Genomic DNA, 27,511 nt, shown 5'->3' on the forward strand with positions numbered 1-27,511 from the left:
GACCTGGGTGGACTACCTGCCCCTGGCCGAGTTTGCCTACAACAACACACAACACGTGTCCACGGGGGTGACACCGTTTTTCGCCAACAACGGGCGACATCCCAGGACCTTCCCGGGCTTAGAGAAAGAGGGGGAGGGGGAGCCGCAGGGAGCAGAGGCATTGGCAGAGGAGTTACAGGAGGTCCATGAACAGCTCCGTAGGCAGTTAGACCTAGCAAAACACGTATACAAGATGCAGGCAGACAAACACAGAAGAGTGGGGGAGGACATACGGGTAGGGGACTGGGTCTGGTTAGCAGCCCAGGCAGTGCCGGCCAGATCCTTAGCTAAGAAGAAGCTAGGACACAAGCAGCTAGGCCCTTACCTAGTCGAGGCACAGATCAACCCAGTGGCCTTCCGTTTGACACTACCGGAGGGTTCCAGAATGCACCCTACAAGGCACCTCACAGGTTTCAGGAGCCAGGGACGGCTCCCAGTCCGCTTAGAGACGCACCCACGACAGGGGGGTCGCCGAGGGCGGAGCCACTCAATGAGGTAACGGAGATTTTGGACTCAAGATGGGGGGAAGAGGGGGTCGAATATCTCCTCGCAAGGGAAGGTGCCCCGGCCAGCGCCAACAGCTGGGTGCCGTACTATGCGGTGAAGGAGCTCTACCTCAAAGACGAGTTCCACGCACTCTTCCCACACAGGCCCATGCCGGAGGATTATTTTGACGAATATCTTTTCACCCCCACACTCTCAGCCAGTACGTTTCAGGGGTTCTCCTCGGCTGAGGAGACGGCTCCAGACACTACCTCGCCGGAGGGGTCGATCTCAGACTTGGGTGCGGAACACTCTTATTGGTGGGACACTCAACCCGAGGAGGAGTGGCGCAGGAGACTGCTCAGAGGGCCCTGGCACGCAGACTTTCCAGAGGAAATGGGGGGACAAGGGGGCATGGACAGGTTGGGGGAGGACCCTGGGTTCGAGCACACTGGCAACGAGATGGAAGCGGAGGAGATCGACGTCGATGTACCCGTCACGGACTGGCAGCATGCCGGGGTGAAGAACTGTATCTGGCATGCACCCCCACAGCATTGGAGCACCCAGAACCCACGCCAGTAGAGGGGGTGGGGAAGGGGGGGCTTCGAGGGGGGATGGATGTCAGGGACTCAGCGGGAGCGCAGGGAGGAGAGGAAATGGAGAGCGAGGGGGAGCAATCCGAGGGCAGCGTAGGAGAGGATGACAGCAGCCCAATAGATTCCGTGAGCCTCTCCAGCGAATTGGAAGATTCACAGAAGGGGGCGCCCTCTCCAACGGTTCGGACGGAGTCTGTAGCGGTTCCAACAGTCCCGCCGGCGGTCTGTGTACTGGCTTGGCCCTTTGGCATGTGTCGCACCTTGTGACGTAATCCGCGACTTCTCCCCGCATCTTGGGCCACCAAAAGTCTCTGGCTACTAATTCCACCGTCTTGTCCTTGCCGAAATGTCCGGCGCTGGGTGCGTCGTGTAGCTGTTGCAGTACTCTCGCGCGGAGTTCATCTCCCGGCACGTAGATGGCCCCCTTGCGGAGGAGCAGTCCGTCGCGTATCTGGAACTCATCGTCCTTCGCACCTCCTCCATCTTGGATCGTGCGAAGGAATCTGTTCGCAGCTCGCGCCATATTGCTTCCAGGTCCACGGTGGCCGAAGCGCATGCCCACGCCTTAGGTGTGAAAATGTGTTTGGCCGCTACCGGTGCTGCTTCCTCCAGATACTGCGGCTTCCTGGATAGCGCATCAGCCATGATGTTGTTGTCTCCGGGGATATATTCTATCCTGAAGTCGAAATCCGCAAAGAACTCCGCCCAGAGGATGTGCCACTGGTTTAAGAACCGCGCCGTGCGCCAGTATTCCAGGTTCTTATGGTCCGTGCGAACTTGCACCGTGTGTTTGGCTCCGATGAGGAAGTGCCGCCACGCCTTGAAGGCCGCATGAATGGCCAGCAACTCTCTGTCCCAGATGGTGTAGTTCTGCTCCGACTTGCTGAGTTTCCTGGAGTAGAAAGCACACGGCCTCCAATCCCCTTGCGGGTCTTGCTGCAATAGGACTGCCCCCACGGCTCTGTCGGAGGCATCCGTCTCCACCCTCATGTGTCTGCTGGGGTTCACTTGTAGCAGTTGTTCCTCGGAAGCGAAAAGACGCTTGAGTTTCTGAAAGGACTGCTCCGCCTGCTCCGTCCAGATGAACTTCTTCTTCTTGGAGCTGAGGGTGTCCGTGATGGCTGCCGTCTGCATAGCGAAACCCTTGATGAACTTGCGAAAAAAGTTAGCAAAGCCAACAAACTTCTGAACCTCCTTCCGATTGCGCGGGCTTTTCCAGTCCAGTACTGATCGTACCTTGGCGCTGTCCATGGCGATTCCCTTATCGGACAGCTTGTAGCCCAGGAAATCCACCTCCGTCATGTCGAACTGGCACTTCTCCAGTTTGGCGTAAAGCCTGTGCTCCCGTAGTCTTTGCAGGACTTCCTTGACATCTCTCTCGTGAGCTTCCTGCGTTTCCGAGAAGATCAGAATGTCGTCCAGGAAGCAGACACACTTCTTGTAGAGGAGCCCCGCTAACACGTGATGCATGAAGGCTTGGAAGCAGTGGGAGCCATTTTGTAAACCGAACGGCATAACCCTATACTCATAGGTGCCCAAGGGCGTAAACATGGCCGTCTTCCACTCGTCGCCCTCCCGCATTCGTATAAGATTGTACGCCCCTCGTAGATCCAACTTGGTGAAGATGCGTCCCTTCCTCACCGTCGTGAGCAAGTCGTCGATCTTGGGCATCGGGAAAGCCGTGGGCTTGGTTTTCGAGTTTAAGATTCTGAAATCAACTACCAGCCTCTTTCGGGGCGTGTCTTTTTTCTTCACAAAGAACACAGGACTGCCCCCCACTGCTTTGGATTCTCGGATGAATCCCCGCTTCAAATTGTGATCTATGAACTCCCTGAGCTCTTGCAGTTCGTCTTCAGACATGGAGTACAGTTTTCCGGTCGGCAGCGTTGCCCCCGGCAGGAGGTCAATCTTGCAGTCGTAGGGTCTGTGGGGAGGCAGCTTGTCCGCTTCCTTCTCGCAGAAGACCTCCAAAAACGCCTTGTACTTGTCGGGTACCGCTTGCAGCATGCCCAGTTGTAGCTGTGGGTCATCCTCTTGCCCCTCGTCCTCCTGGTTAGTCATGATGCAATGTTCTGCGCAGTAGGAGGAGCAGAAGGTCAATTTACGCTGGTACCATGCCAATGCCGGGCTGTGCCTGTCCAACCAGCTCATGCCCAACACTATGGGCGTGTCTGACAGTTGGGTGACATTGAAGCTGATAACTTCGCGGTGATTTCCAATTCGCATCACCATTGGCGGCGTTTGCTGTACCACCTGTCTCCCCAGCAATTCTCTTCCATCGACTGTCACCACTTTTAGGGGCATCGTGGCAGGCAGGAGCACTATGCTATGTTGCTTGATGAACTCCACTCCTATAAAGTCTGCATTGCTACCAGAGTCAATAGTAATAGGGACTTCCATGGTGAGCCCATTGGGAAGCTGGAGTGTTGCTGTGAGCTGCACCACTGGTTTGGGCGGGAGGGGGTCTGTGGGCTGTAAGATTCCTGGGGACTGCTTCACTGACTCGTCTGGCTGGGCCCCAGTGGCTCTGCTTCCAGCCAGACTTCGTCGTTTCCCTGCTGTGGTTCTCTCTGCTGAACTGCTTCTGTTACTTTTGCTGAGGCTGCAGTGAGCTTGTGGAGCCTCTGGGGGCACTCTTTTGCCATATGCTGAGCACTCTCGCAGATGTAACACTTCCTGTTCCCTCTAGGAGGCTTCACTTTGGCTGCTCCTGGTGCTAGGGCTCTGGTTGCTGACTGAGCCTTGGCACCACCTATCTCCATCGGCTCCTCTCCCCCTCCCAGTGGAGGCGTGGATTGAGTGCGCGCTGAGTCTCTGGGAACGAAAGGAGGTGCTCTTGCTGGCGTGCGTCCCCAACGCCCTTCGTTTTTGCTCCAGGGACATTCTTCCAGCCGCACACCAATCGTCAGCGCTTTCTGGACCACTTCTTGAGTGCTCCGTGGTCTCTCCCCCCTTGCGATTTCGTCTTTCACAGCCCCGTTCAGCCCCTCCCAGAACAGGTCCCTGACGGCCGCTGAATCTTTTTCCCATCCCAGCGCGTTGACCAATGCAAAAAAGCGGGAATGATATTGCCTTGCAGTGGCTCTGCCTTGTTTCAAACCATGAATCTCTCTTCTAGTGACATCCACATCTATCTCTGATAAAAAACAAGCGTCCATTGCCTTAATGAAGGCTTTTGCGTTTTGGAGGTCTGGATCATTATCTCTCCACAGATTGCGCAACCACGCTTTAGCTTCTCCATGGAGATGCGTTAGTATGAAGCCTACTTTCTCCTGCTCATCTCTAAAGTCCTTCTCCAGCAACTTTAGCGCAAAAACTACGTCTGCTCTGAAGTTAGGATATTGCTGCAGATTCCCATCGAAATGCGACACAAAGCTCCCTCCTCTCTTCCCGAGCCCAATCCCCTCTGATTTGGCTCCCGGTGGCCCCTGTTTAGTCAACATTTCCAACCTGGTTTGCAGATCCTTGCAGACAGCATCTGATTCCTCTTCTCTCCTCCTTGCCGCTACTATTTCTGCGTTAAGTTGTGCCACGGCGTTTTGCAAAGCTGCCAGTCGTTCTTCGGTAGTCATCTTGTGCTGCTTTTGTGAGCTCGCGAAGCACCAATCTTCGCCCCTCGCTGCGTCCTCTCACGTTGCGAGGTTCTTTGAAAAGGAGACGGGACTTACTGTCAGAGCTGCCTCCAGGTCCCAGCTCACAGAGGACCAACGCTAGGCTGTAGTTATGTACAAATGTCTTTATTGAGGTTCAGTTTCCATTTTAAAGCCGCAGCGCGCAGCTCTACGTCTCAACCCTAGACCGGCGAAGTCCCGTCTGAATCTCCGCCCCTTCCACACCAGTTTAAGACTCTCGCCTTGCTCCACCTCTTCCTAAGTTCCTTTCTCCTCTGGGCCCTCCTGCCCGCTAGGGTTTCATCCTTTCTGGAGTCCTCTGACGCTGACCCTGATGATTCTTCCCCCTCCTTCCGGTGGGCTTTAGGACCTGGTTCCCTATCCGGGCTACCTTCTGTGCCGCTCGCCTGTACATTTGAACTTGGCGTGCGCGCCCAGCCTGCAACTTTCCTCTTGACCGTTCCCTCGCTCTCCGATGGAGGCGTGACCACCCCTGACTCATCTTCTCTCGCTGGTGGTGAATATGTGGGCTCTGATACCTGGGACTCCTCCCCCCCACTACGCTCTGGTGGGGAAGCTGGTCCTGATTTCCAACTGCTGCTCTGGGAGTCCCCGCTGGCCCCTTGTTTCTGGGGTGTCCCCCTTGGGTCCCCCCTTGCCCTGCCCATCGGCGCCCCCTTCTGTATTAATTCCGATTCGCTGGAGAGGCTCACGGAATCTATCGGGCTGCTGTCATCTTCTCCTACGCTGCCCTCGGATTGCTCCCCCTCACTCTCCATCTCCTCTCCTCCCTGCGCTCCCGCTGAGTCCCTGACACTTATGCTAGATTCTTATTTCATATAGTTGGAAGAGATCACAGGGGCCATCAGCCACCAGCCCCCCCTGCCAAGCAGGAAACATCATTAGAGCATTTGTCAAGCTTTTGTTTAGAGACCTCCAAAGGAAGGAGATCTTTCAATGATGATCCTTGACATCTGTTTAAGATAAAAATTTGAGATTAAACCATTTGTTTTGGAGGGCAATAGGGCGAGGTGTGCTGGTAATTAAGGTTCCTTGTTGAGACACATGTAAGATATATTACTACTTATTTGTCATTTATAGATAGAAGAATATATAGCTTTTTGTTTCCCATAAAAGGACATGAGGAAATGGGTGTATCTTTTGTGATTGGTTCTAGCAAACAGCCAATAGGAATTTCAACCAGGCTGATTGGACAGAGGCAGCCACAGGAGGAGCAAGGGGGCTGGATTAAGGAAATATAAGTGCTGGCCAGAATGGCAAGAGGCCAGGCCAGAGCTTGGTAACTATATACCACTGTGCCTCATATTTATTTGTCAGACAAATAAATTATTATTTTAATTTCTCTATTGCTGCGTTGAATATTTCATTCCAGCTAAGCGTTAACCACAAGCAGGGTGCTACATTTTATGGTGCCCCTGTGACTCGGATAAGTGGTCTGCTGGAACGCAGCCCCTTCACCCTACTGGGCAGGGTACAAGAGGGAGGACCACGAACTGCTTACCCAAGCGCGCACTGGGAAATTTTTCCAGGGGAACGCAGAAGTCTCGTCTGTCTGATACCCTGCTCACTGGCGGCGACGGACCGGGGGGAACCAGAGAAATAAACAGGGAACCAGCCAAGGGTAAGTGCACAAAGGGGTTTTTGGCCCTCCAATTAATTGGGAGGAAGAGAAGTCTTGATCAAACTTCTGCGTCTCAGTAAGGGGGAACTGAGTACGCTAGGTGGCTGTGTACATCAGATGGTGATCTGGTGTAGGGAAAGGTTGGGAGGTAGAGTATGGTAAAGTATCCAGCGCATTGTATGTGTGAGAAAGTACAGAGCAATCTGTAGCTGACCTGAGTGTGGAGTGGGCAGTACTTCGGTTCCTAGTAAGGTGACTTCACTAAGGCAAGGAACCTCACAAAGCGCATGTGTGAGTGACTGAGTGGATACTTCACAGGGCCATACAATGGGAGTTGGGGGTTCAAAGGGGAGAAATACACCTCTTGAATGTATGTTAAATAATTTTAAGAAAGCCTTCTCAGGGGCATATGGAGTCAAAATGACTCCAGAGCGCTTGAGAACGTTATGTGAATTAGAGTGGCCGAAACAAAATACTGGATGGCCATCTCAGGGAACCTTTGATATAAATTTAGTAAGCAAACTTTGGTCTGATATCACCAAAGAAACTGGAGGGTGCCCAGAACAATTTTCATATATAGATTCTTGGCTGAGCACATTAAATAAAAATCCTCCATGGATAAGGGAATGCAAAGTCAAACGATGCAAATTATTGGCTGTAAAAGCCGAAGCTAGGAAAGGAATCTTGCCAAATAAACTCAAACCCATTTTTGAGGGACCAGAGGAAGAGGTGCTTCCACCTCCACCCTATGCTCCACATCGAAGGGAGCCTAATCCAAACACTCCACCAGTTGTAACCCCAAGGCAAGAAAGTGGAATGAATAATGGGGGTGGAGTCACAGAGCTTGATTCCTTGATAGATTATGATAAATATCTTCAGGAGGCATTGGAGTCCTATAATAAAGCCCAAGCAGAAGTGGTTATTCCACCTGTGACTCCTAATAGACCTCCATCTACAGTCTCCTTTAGTGGAACAACTGATTGCCCACCCCAAACCCCTGTACATCCAAGTCCCAGAGAAATATTACAGAAGTTACAGGGAGACCTTGATCGGTCAGCAAGCAATACAGCCAGGCGTATAAAGCTGCTAAAAGAACGCCTTGGGACAGATACCATCCCCTATGATTTGAGGCCCCTAGAGCAAAGTGAAGAAAAAGGTCACGTAGTAGCCCCTCTTAGAAGAGTATTTGATGCACTTGAGGAGCCTGTGCTGGTTAACGGGCAACCCGGACCATGGCCACCTCGAACTTCGACCCTGCAATATATTCCATTCACGACTACGGATCTGATGAATTGGAAAACACACACCCCATCTTTCGCAGAAAAACCTCAGGCTATGATGGACTTGGTGACTTCAATAGTAAATACTCATAGTCCTACTTGGACAGATTGTCGCCAGCTCCTAAATACTCTTTTCACCACTGAGGAAAGGAGAGACATAATTGAAAAGGCACAGATATATTTGCGTGAGCAGGCCAGAGTGGGAAATATTTTTAATATTGATCGTCATCTTCAGGACAACTTTCCCTTGGAAGATCCTAATTGGGATCCAAACAATGTAATTCACCTGGCCAGACTTACCACCTACCGCCAGACACTTGTGCAAGGTATCCGCAGGGCATGCCAGAAGCCCACTAATATGTCTAAAGTCTCAGAAGTAGAACAGAAACCAAATGAGAGTCCGGGAGACTTTTTAGAGAGGCTGCAGGAAGCCTATCGTATATGGACTCCTTTTGACCCTGAAGCCCCTGAAAACAGCAGAATGATTACTGCTACATTTGTGGCCCAGTGCGCTTCTGACATTCGTAAGAAAATTCAGAAATCAGAAGGATGGGAAGGGATGCTGATGAGCCAAATTATGGCCATTGCACGCCGAGTTTATCGGAATAGGGATGAGGCTGAGAAACAAGAGAAGAAGAAGTGGCAGAAGATGGTAATGCTAGCCACAGCAGTGAAGCAAGACTACCGCCCCTTAAATGGAGGGAGAGGACGGGGAAAGAATCCACCACTGGGAAGGAATCAATGTGCAAATTGCAAGAAGAAGGGTCACTGGAAGCGGGAGTGTCCTGAACCCTTGAGGTTGGAAGAAGTACGCCCAGGCCCAGGCCCAGGCCCAGGCTCCGGCCCAAGAAACCAGGGACGGGGACGAGGAATGATCCGAGATGGAAGATATCAGAGAACTGGACAAGGACGGAGTAGAGACAATTTCATTGGACTGGCAGAAGAGGATTTTACCCAAGACTAGGAACGACCGGACTCCATAAAGTTAGGCTTCCAGGAGCCCACGGTCACGATTCAATTAGGGAGCCATTTAATAGACTTTATGATTGATACTGGGGCTGAATACTCAGTACTCCCAGAACTATTGCAGAAAAAGGCATCCAAAAGTGTAGTCATTAAAAGTGCCACTGGACAGTCAGCTAAGAGGTCTTTCCTCCAACCTTTGGAATGCCAGATTGGGGGACATCGTTTAACCCATCAGTTTTTGTATATACCTGAGTGTCCAATACCTCTCTTAGGCAGAGATATGCTGTCCAAATTGCAGGCCCAAATCACCTTCACTCCTCGAGGTCCAGAAATGAAACTGCCATCAAAAGCAGCAGGAATAATTACCCTCTCACTACCTAAGGAACAATCATGGCGCCTAATGTCAGCCTTGCAAGTCCAACCCACATTGGATACAGAATTAAACAAGCTCCTCCGAACTCTACAGGTGCCACCAGGAGTATGGGCCGAAAATAGCCCACCAGGAATGGCTAAGAATATAGCTCCAATTGTAGTAACCCTAAAACCTATGGCTACCCCTGTATCTGTAAAGCAATATCCCTTACCCCGGCGAGCAGCAGAGGGCATCCAGAAACATTTGGACCGCCTATTAAAATATGGTCTGCTTAAGCCCTGCCAATCAGAATGGAACACACCCCTTTTGCCTGTTCGAAAACCTGGGACAGATGAATACAGGCCAGTACAGGACTTGAGGCTCGTAAACCAGGCTATCGAGACCTTGCACCCAAATGTACCAAACCCATATACCTTGCTGAGTTTGATCCCACCAGAAGCAACATTTTTTACTGTATTGGACTTGAAAGATGCATTCTTCTGTTGCCGGCTGGCACCACAGAGCCAACCTATATTTGCCTTCCAGTGGGAAGACCCTTTGACAGGAATAAAAGGCCAGCTAACCTGGACAAGATTGCCCCAGGGATTCAAAAATTCCCCAACTTTATTTGACACTGCCTTGGTGAAGGATCTAACAAGTTACCCCTCAATACCAGGAGAAAAGGTGGTTCTGCAATATGTAGATGACCTTATACTAGCGGCAAAGGATTTTGATACCTGTAAAGAAGGGACAGAGGAACTGCTCCACTTGCTCTGGGAAGCTGGCTACTGAGTTTCCCAGAAAAAGGCACAGTTATGTTTAGAAAAGGTCAAATATTTGGGCTTTGACATCTCACACCAACAACGAGCATTGAGACCAGAGAGGAAAGAAGCTATTTGCCTTATCAAGGAACCTACCACAAGAAAACAACTCAGAGGATTCCTGGGAACAGCAGGGTTTTGTAGACTATGGATACCTGATTTCAGCAGTCTGGCCAAGCCCCTACATGAAAGCACTCGAGGTGCAGAAAAGGACCCATTTGTATGGGGACCTGAGCAGAAACAAGCCTTTTTAGTTATCAAACAACGACTTATGGAGGCCCCAGCCCTTGGATTGCCTAATTCGGAAAAACCCTTTCAGCTGTATGTACATGGACAGAATGGGATTGCAGCGGCAGTCCTGACCCAGAGATTAGGAAGTTGGAACCGTCCAGTAGCTTATTTGTCTAAACAATTGGACTCAGTAGCAAAAGGATGGCCTCCATGCCTAAGGGCAGTAGCGGCCACTGCAAGCCTTGTCAAAGAAGCTGATAAATTTACCTTTGGCCAGACGATGTATGTGAATGTACCTCATGCTGTTCTGACACTCATGGAATATAAGGGTGGTTATTGGCTAACGAACCCAAGGATGGCTAGATACCAAGGCCTATTGTGTGAAAATCCCAGGATTCATCTACGAGTAGTGAATATGCTCAATCCAGCAACTTTGCTGCCCCTACCAGAGGTAGATGATGAAGAATCACATGATTGTCTCCAAATAATGGATGAAGTTTATTCCAGTAGACCCGATCTGAAAGATGAGCCATTGAAAAATCCAGATGTTGTATATTATACTGATGGTAGCAGTTACCTGCATGAAGGTGCCAGACGAGCAGGATATGCTGTGGTCACCAATGAGGAAGTTGTGGAAGCTGAAGCTTTGCCTGCTGGCACCTCAGCACAAAAAGCTGAACTTATAGGTTTAACTAGAGCTCTGCAATTGGCAGCTGGATGTAAGGCAAACATCTATACTGATTCTAAATATGCCTTCTTAACCCTGCATGCACATGGAGCTCTATGGTAAGAAAGAGGTCTAATCGGAGCCCACAGGAAGGCCTTGAAATATGGACCTGAAGTAGAAATCCTGTTGGAAGCAGTATGGGCTCCAGAACAGATTGCTGTAATGCACTGCAAAGGTCATGGACGAGGAAGGGATCCAATAACCAGAGGAAATCATGCTGCTGACAAAGCAGCCCGAGAGGCAGCCCAAAAGCCTGTGGGAGGATTTATAGCAGCCCTCATACCAGAGGTAGTTCCAGAAGAAGTTAAACCTCACTATACCCCAGAAGAGAGGAAGTGGGCTGAACAGGAAGGAGCGGTTGTGAAGGACGGTTGGATGATCCTGCCGGACAATAGGATTTATGTACCTCATCATCTAGCAGGCACAATTGTAAGAAATTATCATGAATCTACTCACCTTGGCGGTACTGCAACCAGAGAGAGTCTGTCAGAAGTTGTATATTATTAATCTATCACAATTAGCAACTTGCATTTCACAGAAATGTGTTCTTTGTGCTAAAAACAATCCCAGGCAGGGACCGGTACAACCTCCTGGAATCCAACACGTGGGATACGTCCCCATGGAAAGCCTAATTGTGGACTTCACAGAGCTGGTCCCTTCTAAGGGATTCAAGTATCTCCTTGTGTTTGTAGATACTCTTACCGGATGGGTTGAAGCTTTTCCCACCCGAACTGAAAAGGCACGAGAGGTAACTAAGAGACTCCTCACTGAATTGATCCCGAGGTTTGGATTACCTAGATGCATTGGAAGTGATAATGGGCCAGCATTCATTGATCAAGTAGTACAAGAAGTATGTCGAGTCCTACAAGTGAAATGGAGACTGCATGCAGCATATAGGCCTCAGAGTTCAGGGAAAACTGAAAGAATGAATCGGACTCTGAAAACCCAATTGGCAAAATTAACCCAGGAAACGGGATTGGGATGGGTAGATGTGTTACCCATAACACTGTTTTGTGTTCGGTGTGCACCCACAAAAAGACTTAAGTTGTCACCTTTTGAGCTCCTGTATGGGAGGCCACCCTCCTTTGTTCAGGATATTCCAGCTGACCTTAAACAAATAGGAGACCATGTGACACAGGAACAAGTGCAATCTCTCTCCCGTGTTTTTGTTTCTCTTAACAGGTGGGCCCTCGAGTGCACGCCGTGCAGCATTGCCGAGCCGATTCATCAGTTCCAGGCTGGCGATAGCGTATGGGTGAAAGAGTGGAAACGCGATCCACTTGCACCTAAGTGGCGTGGACCTTACACCGTCTTGCTCTCTACTCCAACAGCGGTGAAGGTAGCTGAGGTGACCCCCTGGATTCATCACTCTCGTTTGAAGAAGTCCGAAGGCAGTTGGACGTGCAAAGGTGACCCCTCTAATCCTTTAAAACTGACTCTCTCCAAAAACCCCTGTATCTAGCCCTACCGGGAACGGGCTAGGTCACGGGCAACATTTAGACGACCGGCCTGCTGCAGCCACAACCTGGAAGCTGGCTGACCTGCGCACGCCTGAAGCTTGAGGAGCGTCTGAACCAGCGACTGTGAACGGAAAGATTCTCTTATACAATTGATTGACTGCCCCCTTGTGGAACAATTATAAGGGATATTACTCATTGGGGATCCTCGGGATATATGTTTTGGTCTTGGTGGTTCCCCATTTCTGTCACTGGGGGAATTATATTGGGACTAATATTTATTTGCTATCACAATAAGGTAATCTTTTGTGGAAGGAATGCATATACTAGACATCAACATGATTTTATTATTAATCCTGATCCCTTGGGAAGGGGAAGGGTCCTTGAATCTGACCAAATTTGCTAAATATGGATTCCGCCATGACCACAATATGTGGGTAGGCTTAGCTGAGATGGTAGCTAAGGTTACAAATAGGACTAATTGCCTTGTTTGCTCTCTTGGGCCAGATGATTCAGAGGGAGGTATGCCCTTATTACCGATACCATTAAATGCCATTGGTATGGTAAGCGAAATGCCACACCAAACAGAAGTACAGAATTTCCCCGGATGGAACTCAACTAAACCAATACGAGTTATACCTGTGCAAGGGGAATTCTGTGTACATAAATCATCAGATGCAGCTGATCCTACCATGATAGGCTCTTCTCATTGCCACTATACTTGGGATTATATTAAGAATATTAAGAACCTGGGCAAACGGTACTACCTATCGAACTCGGAATACCTTGCCCTGTGCACCTCCTTTTATTCATGCATGGAAAATGGTATGGAACATAACTGTGACAGAAAAAGGCAATCTAACATACTGCACTGTGAACTCTCTACCCCTTTTGATATTTCGCCTTATGCACTCCACGTACCAGAATCCTCAGACCCGATGGTTGTGGTGGATATGTGGAGAATGGGCATACAAGAAACTCCCTTCCAAATGGAGTGGGACTTGTTTCTTGGGATGGGTATTACCACCAATATGGATTATGCCCACTAGTTCGGCCAAGCGTACACGAAGAAACGCTGATATTTCTCATATAGCAGGAGGAAGTACCCAAAGTTGGAGCGATACTGATGATTGGCCACCAGAGCACATTATAGCCTATTATGAACCTGCCTCCTGGAATCCTGGTGAGCTCATACAAGGGGCACGGGATCCTATTTATAATCTAAACAGAATAATTCGATTGCAAGCAGTAGTGGAACTTGTAACCAATGCAACGGCCCAGAGTTTGAGACTTATTGCACAACAGTTGGATGAAAGTAGAGCTGCCATTCTGCAGCTGAAAATGGGAATGGATTATGTACTTGCCAGGCAGGGAGGCCTATGTGGAGTCTTGAACTTGACAGGGAATGCCTGTTGCTTTAACATTTCTGATAATGGTGAGGCAATCCGTGTGTTGGCCACAAAGATGGAGAATATAGCACATGTCCCACTACAAACATGGGAAGGATGGGATATGGGATGGCTCACCAAGGTTACCTGATGTCGCAGGACTCAAAGGGATACTATTGTCTTGCTTGTTTTTCTTGACAGTAGTAGTAATGGTTTTATGTATGGTGCCATGTATCATTTCATGTTTTAGAAGTACAATTAGCAAGATGATTTCGAATGAAACTCTACCTCATATCATGGCCCTATATAGAGCTTTACCTCAGGAATATGATGAAGGTCAAGCTATCAAGGACACTTGGGATGAAGGTCCTTGAGCTTGAAAGGGGGGAATGAGGCATCTAATCATAAGCCTGCTGTCAGAGCTGCCTCCAGGTCCCAGCTCACAGAGGACCAACGCTAGGCTGTAGTTATGTACAAAAGTCTTTATTGAGGTTCAGTTTCCATTTTAAAGCCGCAGTGCGCAGCTCTACGTCTCGACCTTAGACCGGCGAAGTCCCGTCTGAGTCTCCGCCCCTTCCACACCAGTTTAAGACTCTCGCTTTGCTCCACCTCTTCCTAAGTTCCTTTCTCCTCTGGGCCCTCCTGCCCGCTAGGGTTTCATCCTTCCTGGACTCCTCTGACGCTGACCCTGATGATTCTTCCCCCTCCTTCCGGCGGGCTTTAGGACCTGGTTCCCTATCCGGGCTACCTTCTGTGCCGCTCGCCTGTACCTTTGAACTTGGCGCGCGCGCCCAGCCTGCAACTTTCCTCTTGACCGTTCCCTCGCTCTCCGATGGAGGCGTGGCCAACCCTGACTCATCTTCTCTCGCTGGTGGTGCATATGTGGGCTCTGACACCTGGGACTCCTCCCCCCCACTACGCTATGGTGGGGAAGCTGGTCCTGATTTCCAACTGCTGCTCTGGGAGTCCCCGCAGGCCCCTTGCTTCTGGGGTGTCCCCCTTGGGTCGCCCCTTGCCCTGCCCATCGGCGCCCCCTTCTGTGAATCTTCCGATTCGCTGGAGAGGCTCATGGAATCTATCGGGCTGCTGTCATCTTCTCCTACGCTGCCCTCGGATTGCTCCCCCTCGCTCTCCATCTCCTCCCCTCCCTGCACTTCCGCTGAGTCCCTGACATCCATCCCCCCCTCGAAGCCCCCCCTTCCCCCCTCTCCCTCTTCTGGCGTGGGTTCCGGGTGCACCAATGCTGTGGGGGTGCATGCCGGATACAGTTCTTCCCCCCTGGCATGCTGCCAGTCCGTGACGGGTACATCGACGTCGCTCTCCTCCGCTTCCATCTCGTTGCCGGTGTGCTCGAACCCAGGGTCGTCCCCCAACCCGTCCATGCCCCCTTGTTCCCCCATTTCCTCTGGGGAGTCTGCGTGCCAGGGCCCTCTGAGCAGTCTTCTGCGCCACTCCTCCTCGGGTTGAGTGTCCCACCAATAAGAGCGTTCCGCACCCAAGTCTGAGATCGACCCCTCCGGCGAGGTAGTCTCTGGAACCGTCTCCTCAGCCGAGGAGAACCCCTGAAACGTACTGGCTGAGAGTGTGGGGGTGAAAAGATATTCGTCAAAATAATCCTCCGGCATGGGCCTGTGTGGGAAGAGTGCGTGGAACTCGTCTTTGAGGTAGTGCTCCTCCACCGCATAGTACGGCACCCAGCTGTTGGCGCTGGCCGGGGCACCTTCCCTTGCGATGAGATATTCGACCCCCTCTTCCCCCCATCTCGAGTCCAAAATCTCCGTCACCTCATTGAGTGGCTCCGCCCTCGGCAACCCCCCTGTCATGGGTGTGTCTCTAAGCGGACTGGGAGCTGTCCCTGGCTCCTGAAACCTGTGAGGTGCCTTGTAGGGCGTTAGCACCGATCTATGAAAGACCGGGTGCATTCTGGAACCCTCCGGTAGTGTCAAACGGAAGGCCACTGGGTTGATCTGTGCCTCGACTAGGTAAGGGCCTAGCTGCTTGTGTCCTAGCTTCTTCTTAGCTAAGGATCTGGCCGGCACTGCCTGGGCCGCTAACCAGACCCAGTCCCCTACCCGTATGTCCTCCCCCACTCTTCCGTGTTTGTCTGCTTGCATCTTGTATACGTGTTTTGCTAGGTCTAACTGTCTACGGAGCTGTTCATGGACCTCCTGTAACTCCTCTGCCAATGCCTCTGCTCCCTGCGGCTCCCCCTCCCCCTCTTTCTCTAAGCCCGGGAAGGTCCTGGGATGTCGCCCGTTGTTGGCGAAAAACGGTGTCACCCCCGTGGACACGTGTTGTGTGTTGTTGTAGGCAAACTCGGCCAGGGGCAGGTAGTCCACCCAGGTCGAGGGCTGCTGGTTGGCGTAGCATCTCAGGTACTGCTGCATGATGGCGTTGACCCTCTCCGCTTGTCCGTTGGTCTGCGGGTGTCTTGCCGACGCTAGGTTGACCTTGACGTTCAGGATTCCCATCAGCTTCTGCCAGAAACTCGAGATGAACTGGCGCCCCCGGTCGGACAGGATAGACCGTGGCAGGCCGTGCACCTTGAACACGTGGTCTATGAACAGCTTGGCTGTCTGTTCCGCTGTGGCCACCTTCGCGCAAGGAATGAAGTGCGCCATCTTGGTGAACATGTCGACTACCACGAGTACTGCTGTTTTGCCCCTCGAGCTGGGCAGGTCAGTGACAAAGTCCAAGGCCACCCTCTCCAACGGTTAGGACGGGGTCTGTAGCGGTTCTAACAGTCCCGCCGGCGGTCTGTGTACTGGCTTGGCCCTTTGGCATGTGTCGCACCTCGTGACGTAATCCGCGACTTCTCCCCGCATCTTGGGCCACCAAAAGTCTCTGGCTACTAATTCCACCGTCTTGTCCTTGCTGAAATGTCCGGCGCTGGGTGTGTCGTGTAGCTGTTGCAGTTCTGTCGCGCGGAGTTCATCTCCCGGCACGTAGATGGCCCCGTTGCGGAGGAGCAGTCCGTCGCGTATATGGGTGCGAAAATGTGTTTGGCCGCTACCGGTGCTGCTTCCTCCAGATACTGCGGCTTCCTGGATAGCGCATCAGCCATGATGTTGTTGTCTCCGGGGATATATTCTATCCTGAAGTCAAAATCCGCAAAGAACTCCGCCCAGCGGATGTGTCTCTGGTTCAGGAACCGCGCCGTGCACCAGTACTCCAGGTTCTTATGGTCCGTGCGAACTTGCACCGTGTGTTTGGCTCCGATGAGGAAGTGCCACCACGCCTTGAAGGCCGCATGAATGGCCAGCAACTCTCTGTCCCAGATGGTGTAGTTCTGCTCCGACTTGCTGAGTTTCCTGGAGTAGAAAGCACACGGCCTCCAATCCCCTTGCGGGTCTTGCTGCAACAGGACTGCCCCCACGGCTCTGTCGGAGGCATCCGTCTCCACCCTCATGGGTCTGCTGGGGTTCACATGCAGCAGTTGTTCCTCGGAAGCGAAAAGACGCTTGAGTTTCTGAAAGGACTGCTCGGCCTGCTCCGTCCAGATGAAGCGCAGGGAGGGGAGGAGATGGAGAGCGAGGGGGAGCAATCCGAGGGCAGCGTAGGAGAGGATGACAGCAGCCCAATAGATTCCGTGAGCCTCTCCAGCGAATCGGAAGATTCACAGAAGGGGGCGCCGATGGGCAGGGCAAGGGGGGACCCAAGGGGGACACCCCAGAAACAAGGGGCCAGCGGGGACTCCCAGAGCAGCAGTTGGAAATCAGGACCAGCTTCCCCACCAGAGCGTAGTGGGGGGGAGGAGTCCCAGGTATCAGAGCCCACATATTCACCACCAGCGAGAGAAGATGAGTCAGGGGTGGCCACGCCTCCATCGGAGAGCGAGGGAACGGTCAAGAGGAAAGTTGCAGGCTGGGCGCGTGCGCCAAGTTCAAATGTACAGGCGAGCAGCACAGAAGGTAGCCCGGATAGGGAACCAGGTCCTAAAGCCCGCCGGAAGGAGGGGGAAGAATCATCAGGGTCAGCGTCAGAGGAGTCCAGAAAGGATGAAACCCTAGCGGGCAGGAGGGCCCAGAGGAGAAAGGAACTTAGGAAGAGGTGGAGCAAAGCGAGAGTCTTAAACTGGTGTGGAAGGGGAGGAGACTCAGACGGGACTTCGCCGGTCTAGGGTTGAGACGTAGAGCTGCGCGCTGCGGCTTTAAAATGGAAACTGAACCTCAATAAAGACTTTTGTACATAACTACAGCCTAGCGTTGGTCCTCTGTGAGCTGGGACCTAGAGGCAGCTCTGACAGTAAGTCCCGTCTCCCCAAAGAACCTCGCAACGTGAGAGGACGTAGCGAGGGGCGAAGATTGGTGCTTCGCGAGCTCACAAAAGCAGCACAAGATGACTACCGAAGAACAACTGGCAGCTCTGCAAAACGCCGTGACACAACTTAACGCAGAAATACTAGCGGCAAGGAGGAGAGAAGAGGAATCAGATGCTGTCTGCAAGGATCTGCAAGTCAGGTTGGAAATGTTGACTAAACAGGGGCTACCGGGAGCCAAATCAGAGGGGATTGGGCTCGGGAAGAGAGGAGGGAGCCTTGTGTCTCATTTCGATGGGAGTCTGCAGCAATATCCTAACTTCAGAGCAGACATAGTTTTTGCGCTAAAGTTGCTGGAGAAGGACTTTAGAGATGAGCAGGAGAAAGTAGGCTTCATACTAACGCATCTCCATGGAGAAGCTAAAGCGTGGTTGCGCAATCTGTGGAGAGATAATGATCCAGCCCTCCAAAACTCAAAAGCCTTCATTAAGGCAATGGACGCTTGTTTTTTATCAGAGATAGATGTGGATGTCGCTAGAAGAGGGATTCATGGTTTGAAACAAGGCAGAGCCACTGTAAGGCAATATCATTCCCGCTTTTTTGCATTGGTCAACGCGCTGGGATGGGAAAAAGATTCAGTGGCCGTCAGGGACCTGTTCTGGGAGGGGCTGAACGGGGCTGTGAAAGACGAAATCGCAAGGGGGGAGAGACCCCAGAGCACTCAAGAACTGGTCCAGAAAGCGCTGACGATTGATGTGCGGCTGGAAGAACGTCCCTGGAGCAAAGACGAAGGGCGTTGGGGACGCACGCCAGCAAGAGCACCTCCTTTAGTTCCCAGAGACTCAGCGCGCGCTCAATCCACGCCTCCACTGGGAGGAGGAGAGGAGCCGATGGAGATAGGTGGTGCCAAGGCTCAGTCAGCAGAATTGCTGGGGGGACAGGTGGTACAGCAAACGCCGCCAATGGTGGTGCGAATTGGAAATCACCGCGAAGGTCCTGGGATGTCGCCCATTGTTGGCGAAAAACGGTGTCACCCCCGTGGACACGTGTTTCGTGTTGTTGTAGGCAAACTCGGCCAGCGGTAGGTAGTCCACCCAGGTCGAGGGCTGCTGGTTCGCGTAGCATCTCAGGTACTGCTGCATGATGGCGTTGACCCTCTCCGCTTGTCCGTTGGTCTGCGGGTGTCTTGCCGACGCTAGGTTGACCTTGACGTTCAGGATCCCCATCAGCTTCTGCCAGAAACTCGAGATGAACTGGTGCCCCCGGTTGGACAGGATAGACCGTGGCAGGCCGTGCACCTTGAACACGTGGTCTATGAACAGCTTGGCTGTCTGTTCCGCTGTGGCCACCTTCGCGCAAGGAATGAAGTGCGCCATCTTGGTGAACATGTCGACTACCACGAGTACTGCTGTTTTGCCCCTCGAGCTGGGCAGATCAGTGACAAAGTCCAAGGCCACCCTCTCCCACGGTTCAGACGGGGTCTGTAGCGGTTCCAACAGTCCCGCCGGCGATCTGTGTACTGGCTTGGCCCTTTGGCATGTGTCGCACCTAGTGACGTAATCCGCGACTTCTCCCCTCATCTTGGGCCACCAAATGTCTCTGGCTACTAATTCCACCGTCTTGTCCTTGCCGAAATGTCCGGCGCTGGGTGCGTCGTGTAGCTGTTGCAGTACTTTCGCGCGGAGTTCATCTCCCGGCACGTAGATGGCCCCTTTGCGGAGGAGCAGTCCGTCGCGTATCTGGAACTCGTCGTCCTTCGCTGTGCCACTGCGCACCTCCTCCATCTTGGATCGTGCGAAGGAATCCGTTCGAAGCTCGCGCCGTATTGCTTCCAGGTCCACGGTGGCCGAAGCGCATGCCCACGCCTTAGGTGCGAAAATGTGTTTGGCCGCTACCGGTGCTGCTTCCTCCAGATACTGCAGCTTCCTGGATAGCGCATCAGCCATGATGTTGTTGTCTCCGGGGATATATTCTATCCTGAAGTCGAAATCCGCAAAGAACTCCGCCCAGCGGATGTGTCTCTGGTTCAGGAACCGCGCCATGCGCCAGTATTCCAGGTTCTTATGGTCCGTGCGAACTTGCACTGTGTGTTTGGCTCCGATGAGGAAGTGCCGCCACGCCTTGAAGGCTGCATGAATGGCCAGCAACTCTCTGTCCCAGATGGTGTAGTTCTGCTCCGACTTGCTGAGTTTTCGGGAGTAGAAAGCGCACGGCCTCCAATCCCCTTGCGGGTCTTGCTGCAACAGGACTGCCCCCACGGCTCTGTCGGAGGCATCCGTCTCAACCCTCATGGGTCTGCTGGGGTTCACATGTAGCAGTTGTTCTTCGGAAGCGAAGAGACGCTTGAGTTTCTGAAAGGACTGCTCCGCCTGCTCCGTCCAGATGAACTTCTTCTTCTTGGAGCTGAGGGTGTCCGTGATGGCCGCCGTCTGCATAGCAAAACCCTTGATAAACTTGTGATAAAAGTTGGCAAAGCCGACAAACCTCTGGACCTCCTTCCGATTGTGCGGGCTTTTCCAGTCCAGTACCGAGCTTACCTTTGCGCTGTCCATGGAGATTCCCTTGTCGGACAGCTTGTAGCCCAGGAAATCCACCTCCGTCATGTCGAACTGGCACTTCTCCAGTTTGGCGTAAAGCCTGTGCTCCCGTAGTCTTTGCAGGACTTCCTTGACATCTCTCTCGTGAGCCTCCTGCGATTCCGAGAAGATCAGAATGTCGTCCAGGAAGCAGATGCACTTCTTGTAGAGGAGCCCCGCTAACACGTGATGCATGAAGGCTTGGAAGCAGTGGGAGCCATTTTGTAAACCGAACGGCATAACCCTATATTCATAGGTGCCCAAGGGCGTAAACATGGCCGTCTTCCACTCGTCGCCCTCCCACATGCGTATAAGATTGTACGCCCCTCGTAGATCCAACTTGGTGAAGATGCGTCCCTTCCTCACCGTCGCGAGCAAGTCGTCGATCTTGGGCATCGGGAAAGCCGTGGGCTTGGTTTTCGAGTTTAAGATTCTGAAATCAACTACAAGTCTCTTTTGGGGCGTGTCTTTTTTCTTCACAAAGAACACAGGACTGCCCCCCACTGCTTTGGATTCTCGGATGAATCCCCGCTTCAAATTGTGATCTATGAACTCCCTGAGCTCTTGCAGTTCGTCTTCAGACATGGAATACAGTTTTCCGGTCGGCAGCGTTGCCCCCGGCAGGAGGTCAATCTTGCAGTCGTAGGGTCTGTGGGGAGGCAGCTTGTCCGCTTCCTTCTCGCAGAAGACCTCCAAAAACGCCTTGTACTTGTCGGGTACAGCTTGCAGCATGCCCAGTTGTAGCTGTGGGTCATCCTCTTGCCCCTCGTCCTCCTGGTTAGTCATGATGCAATGTTCTGTGCAGTAGGAGGAGCAGAAGGTCAATTTACGCTGGTACCATGCCAATGCCGGGCTGTGCCTGTCCAACCAGCTCATGCCCAACACTATGGGCGTGTCTGACAGTTGGGTGACATTGAAGCTGATGACTTCGCGGTGATTTCCAATTCGCATCACCATTGGCGGCGTTTGCTGTACCACCTGTCCCCCCAGCAATTCTCTTCCATCGACTGTCACTACTTTCAGGGGCATCGTGGCGGGCAGGAGCGCTATGCTATGTTGCTTGATGAAATCCACTCCTATAAAGTCTGCATTGCTACCAGAGTCAATGGTAATAGGGACTTCCATGGTGAGCCCATTGGGAAGCTGGAGTGTTGCGGTGAGCTGCACCACTGGTTTGGGCGGGAGGGGGTCTGTGGGCTGTAAGATTCCTGGGGACTGCTTCACTGACTCGTCTGGCTGGGCCCCAGTGGCTGTGCTTCCAGCCAGACTTCGTCGTTTCCCTGCTGTGGTTCTCTCTGCTGAACTGCTTCTGTTACTTTTGCTGAGGCTGCAGTGAGCTTGTGGAGCCTCTGGGGGCACTCTTTTGCCATATGCTGAGCACTGTCACAGATGTAACACTTCCTGTTCCCTCTAGGAGGCTTCACTTTGGCTGCTCCCGGTGCTAGGGCTCTGGTTGCTGACTGAGCCTTGGCACCACCTATCTCCATCGGCTCCTCTCCCCCTCCCAGTGGAGGCGTGGATTGAGCGCGTGTTGAGTCTCTGGGAACGAAAGGAGGTGCTCTTGCTGGTGTGCGTCCCCAACGCCCTTCGTCTTTGCTCCAGGGACGTTCTTCCAGACGCACACCAATCGTTAGCGCTCTCTGGACAACTTCTTGAGTGCTCTGGGGTCTCTCCCCCCTTGCGATTTCGTCTTTCACAGCCCCGTTTAGCCCCTCCCAGAACAGGTCCCTGACGGCCGCTGAATCTTTTTCCCATCCCAGCGCGTTGCCCAATGCAAAAAAGCGTGAGTGATATTGCCTCACAGTGGCTCTGCCTTGTTTCAAACCATGAATCTCTCTTCTAGCGACGTCCACATCTATCGCTGATAAAAAACAAGCATCCATTGCCTTAATGAAGGCTTTCGCGTTTTGGAGGGCTGGATCATTATCTCTCCACAGATTGCGCAACCACGCTTTAGCTTCTCCATGGAGATGCGTTAGTATAAAGCCTACTTTCTCCTGCTCATAACTAAAGTCCTTCTCCAGTAACTTTAGCGCAAAAACCACGTCTGCTCTGAAGTTAGGATATTGCTGCAGACTCCCATCGAAATGAGACACAAGGCTCCCTCCTCTCTTTCCCAGCCCGATCCCCTCTGGTCTGGCTCCCGGTAGCCCCTGTTTAGTCAACATTTCCAACCTGACTTGCAGATCTTTGCAGACATCAGCCGCTTCCTCTTCTCTCCGCCTGGATGCTAGTATTTCTGCGTTGAGTTGTGTCACTGCGTTTTGCAGGGTTGCTATTCGTTCTTCGGTAGTCATCTCGTGCTGCTTCTGTGAGCTCGCGAAGTACCAATCTTCGCCCCTCGCTGCGTCCCCTCACGTTGCGTGGTTTTTAAGGGTGACGGGACTTACTGTCAGAGCTGCCTCTAGGTCCCAGCTCACAGAGGACCAACGCCAGGCTGTCGTTATGTACAAAAGTCTTTATTGAGGTTTAGTTTCCATTTCAAAGCCGCAGTGCGCAGCTCTACGTCTTAAAGCCTAGACCGGCGAAGTCCCGTCTGAGTCTCCGCCCCTTCCACACCAGTTTAAGACTCTCGCTTTGCTCCACCTCTTCCTAAGTTCCTTTCTCCTCTGGGCCCTCCTGCCCGCTAGGGTTTCATCCTTTCTGGACTCCTCTGACGCTGACCCTGATGATTCTTCCCCCTCCTTCCGGCGGGCTTTAGGACCTGGTTCCCTATCCGGGCTACCTTCTGTGCCGCTCGCCTGTACATTTGAACTTGGCGCGCGCGCCCAGCCTGCAACTTTCCTCTTGACCGTTCCCTCGCTCTCCGATGGAGGCGTGGCCAACCCTGACTCATCTTCTCTCGCTGGTGGTGAATATGTGGGCTCTGATACCTGGGACTCCTCCCCCCCACTACGCTCTGGTGGGGAAGCTGGTCCTGATTTCCAACTGCTACTCTGGGAGTCCCCACTGGCCCCTTGCTTCTGGGGTGTCCCCCTTGGGTCCCCCCTTGCCCTGGCCATGGGTGCCCCCTTCTGTGAATCTTCCGATTCGCTGGAGAGGCTCATGGAATCTCTCGGGCTGCTGTCATCTTCTCCTACGCTGCCCTCGGATTGCTCCCCTCGCTCTCCATCTCCTCCCCTCCCTGCGCTCCCGCTGAGTCCCTGACAACGCACTTCTTGTAGAGGAGTCCCGCTAACACGTGGCGCATGAAGGCTTGAAAACAATGGGAACCATTTTGTAAACCAAATGGCATAACTCTGTATTCATAGGTGCCCAAAGGCGTAAACATGGCTGTCTTCCACTCGTCGCCCTCCCGCACACGTATGAGGTTGTACGCCCCTCGAAGATCCAACTTGGTGAAGATGCGTCCCTTCCTCACCGTTGCGAGCAGGTCGTCGATCTTGGGCATCGGGAACGCCGTGGGCTTGGTTTTCGAGTTTAAAATTCTGAAATCAACTACAAGCCTCTTTTGGGGCGTGTCTTTTTTCTTCACAAAGAACACAGGAGTGCCCCCCACTGCCTTGGATTCTCGGATGAATCCCCGCTTCAAGTTGTGGTCTATGAACTCCCTGAGTTCGCGCAGTTCATCTTCAGACATGGAATACAGTTTCCCCGTCGGCAGCGTCGCCCCCGGCAGGAGGTCAATCCTGCAGTCGTAGGGCCTGTGGGGTGGTAGCTTGTCCGCTTCCTTCTCGCAGAAGACCTCCTGTCAGGCAGCTCTGACACCTCCAAAATCTCTTTGTACTTGTCGGGTGCCGCTTGCAACATGCCTAAGTGTAGCTGGGGTCCATCTTCCGGCCCCTCATTCTCCTGGCTAGTCAGGATGCAGTGTTCCGCGCAGTAGGAGGAGCAGAAGGTCAGTTGACGCTGGTACCATGCTGTCAGAGCTGCCTCTAGGTCCCAGCTCACAGAGGACCAACGCTAGGCTGTCGTAATGTACAAAAGTCTTTATTGAAGTTCAATTTCCATTTCAAAGCCGCAGCGCGCAGCCCTACATCTTAAACCCTAGATCGGCGAAGTCCCGTCTGAGTCTCCTCCCCTCTGACACCAGTTTAAGATCCTCGCCCTGCTCCACCTTTTCCACTGCTCTCTCCTCTTCTGGGTCCTCCTGCCCGCTGGTGCATTGCCCTTTCTGGACTCTTCCGACGCTGAGTCGCTTAGCTCCTCCCCCTGCTTCCGGCGGGCTTTAGGACCCGGTTCCCAATCCTCATTCTCTGCTGTCCCGCGCTCCTGTACATTTGAACTTGCCTCTCGCGCCAACCCAGTGACCTTTCTCCTAACCGTTACACTACTTCAGTCACTGCTTCCCTCTTCCGGGATACTGGCCGGATCTGACCTCCCCTCCGTTGTCCGACTTTCTGATGGAGGCGTGGTCAGCCCTGCCTCATCTTCTCTCCCTGGTGGGGAATGCACTGGCCCCGATCCTTGGGACTCTTCCCCCCCACTCTGCTCTGGTGGGGAAGCTGGTCCTGATTTCCAACTACTGCTCTGGGAGTCCCTGCTGCCCCCTTGCTCCTGGGGCGTTCCCCTTGGGAACCCCCTACCCCTGGCCACTGGCGCCCCCTTCTGTGAATCTTCCGATTCGCTGGAGAGGCTCATGGAATCCCTCGGTCCACTGTCCTCTTCTCCTACGCTCCCCTCGGATTCTTCCCCTTCGCTCTCCATCTCCTCTCTTCCCTGTGCCTCTGCTCCTGAGCCCCTGACACATGCTAATGCCGGGCTGTGCCTGTGCAGGGAACTCATGCCCAATACTATGGGCGTCTCCGACAGGTGGGTGACGTTGAAGCTGATGACTTCGCGGTGATTTCCAATTTGCATTACCATTGGTGGTGTCTGCTGCATCACCTGTCCCCCCAGCAGCTCTCTGCCATCGACCGTGACAACGTTCAGGGGCATCGTGGCCGGCAGGAGTGCTATGCGATGTTGCTTGATAAAGTCCACTCCTACAAAGTCTGCATTGCTACCAGAGTCAATGGTGATAGGAACTTCCATGGTGAGTCCATTGGGTAGTTGGAGCGATGCAGTGAGTTGCACCACTGGTTTGGGCGGGAGAGGGTCTGTGGGCTGTAAGATCTCTGGGGACTTCTTCACTGGCTCGTCTGACTGGCCCCCAGTGCCTCTGCCTCCAGCCAGACTCCGTTGTTTCCCTGCAGTGGTTCCTCCTGCTGAACTGTTCCCTTTACTGTTGCTGAGGCTGCAGTGTGCTTGTGGAGCCTCTGGGGACACTCTTTCGCCATGTGCTGAGCACTGTCGCAGACGTAACACTTCCTGTTCCCTCCAGGAGCCTTCGTCTTGACTGCTCCTGGTGTCAGGCTGCTGACTGAGCCCTGGCACCACCTATCTCCATCGGCTCTTCTCCCCCTCCCATTGGAGGTGTGGACTGAGCGCGTGCTGTTTCTCTGGGAAAGAAAGGAGGTGATCTAGCTGGCATGCGTCCCCAACGCCCTTCGTCTTTGCTCCAAGGACGTTCTTCCAGCCTCACTCCAATCGCCAGCGCTTTCTGGACCACTTCTTTAGTGCTCTGGGGTCTCTGCCCCTTGCAATTTCGTCTTTCACAGCCCCGTTTAGCCCCTCCCAGAACAGGTCCCGGACGGCAGCTGAGTCTTTTTCCCATCCCAGCGCATTGACCAATGCAAAAAAGCGAGAGTGATATTGTCTTACAGTGGTTTTGCCTTGTCTCAGTCCATGTATCTCCCTTCTGGTGACATCTACATCTACTGCTGATAAAAAACAAGCGTCCATCGCCTTAATAAAGGCATCCGCATTTCTGAGGGCTGGGTCATTATCTCGCCACAGATTGCGCAGCCACGCTTTTGCTTCTCCATGGAGATGCGTTAGTATGAAGCCCACTTTTTCCTCCTCATCTCTAAAGTCCTTCTGCAGTAACTTGAGCGCATAAAGTACGTCTGCTCTGAAGTTAGGATACTGCTGCAGGCTCCCATCAAAATGAGACACGAGGCTGCCTCCCCTCTTTCCTAGACCAATCCCCTCTGGTCTGGCACCCGGTAGCCCCTGTTTGGTCAACATTTCCAACCTGGTTTGCAGATCTCGGCAGGCAGCGGCTGCTTCGTCCTCTCTCTTCCTGGATGCTGCAATTTCCATGTTAAGCCTTGTCACTGCTTCTTGCAAGGCTGCCATTCTCTCTTTGGTACTCATCCTGTCCTGTCTTCGTGAGCTCGCAAAGCACCAAGCTTCGCCCCTCGCTGCGTCCACTCACGTTGCGAGTTTTTTTATGAGACGGGACTTACTGTCAGAGCTGCCCCTAGGTCCCAGCTCACAGAGGACCAACGCCAGGCTGTCGTTATGTACAAAAGTCTTTATTGAGGTTCAGTTTCCATTTCAAAGCCGCAGCGCGTAGCTACGTCTTAAACCCTAGACCGGCGAAGTCCCGTCTGAATCTCCTCCCCTATGACACCAGTTTAAGATCCTAGCCCGGCTCCACCTTTTACGCTTCTCTCTTCTCCTCTGGGTCCTCCTGCCCGCTGGGGCATTCCCCTTTCTGGACTCCTCTGACGCTGAGTCGCTTAGCTCCTCCCCCTGCCTCCGGCGGGCTTTAGGACCCGGTTCCCAATCCTCATTCTCTGCTGTCCCATGCTCCTGTACATTTGAACTTGCCTCTCGCGCCAACCAAGTGACCTTCCTCCTGACCGTTACACTACTTCTGTCACTGCTTCCCTCTTCCGGGATACTGGCCGGATCTGACCTCCCCTCCGTTGTCTGACTCTCCGATGGAGGCGTGGTCAGCCCTGACTCCTCTCCTCTCCCTGCTGGGGGAGACGCTACTCCCGATACCTGTGACTCTTCCCCCCCACTATGCTCTGTTGGGGAAACTGGTCCTGATTTCCAACTGCTGCTCTGGGAGTCCCTGCTGGCCCCTTGCTTCTGGGGTGTCCCCCTTGGGACCCCCCTTGCCCTGGCCACGGGCGCCCCCTTCTGTGAATCTTCCGATTCGCTGGAGAGGCTCATGGAATCTCTCGGGCCACTGTCATCTTCTCCTACGCTGCCCTCAGATTCTTCCCCTTCGCTCTCCATCTGCCCTCTTCCATGTGCTTCTGCTCCTGAACCCCTGACACACATACTTTGCGATTTCTGGGTTAATGTG

Source organism: Podarcis cretensis (assembly GCF_951804945.1).
Source record: "Podarcis cretensis genome assembly, chromosome: 1".
Lineage (NCBI taxonomy): Eukaryota > Metazoa > Chordata > Lepidosauria > Squamata > Lacertidae > Podarcis > Podarcis cretensis.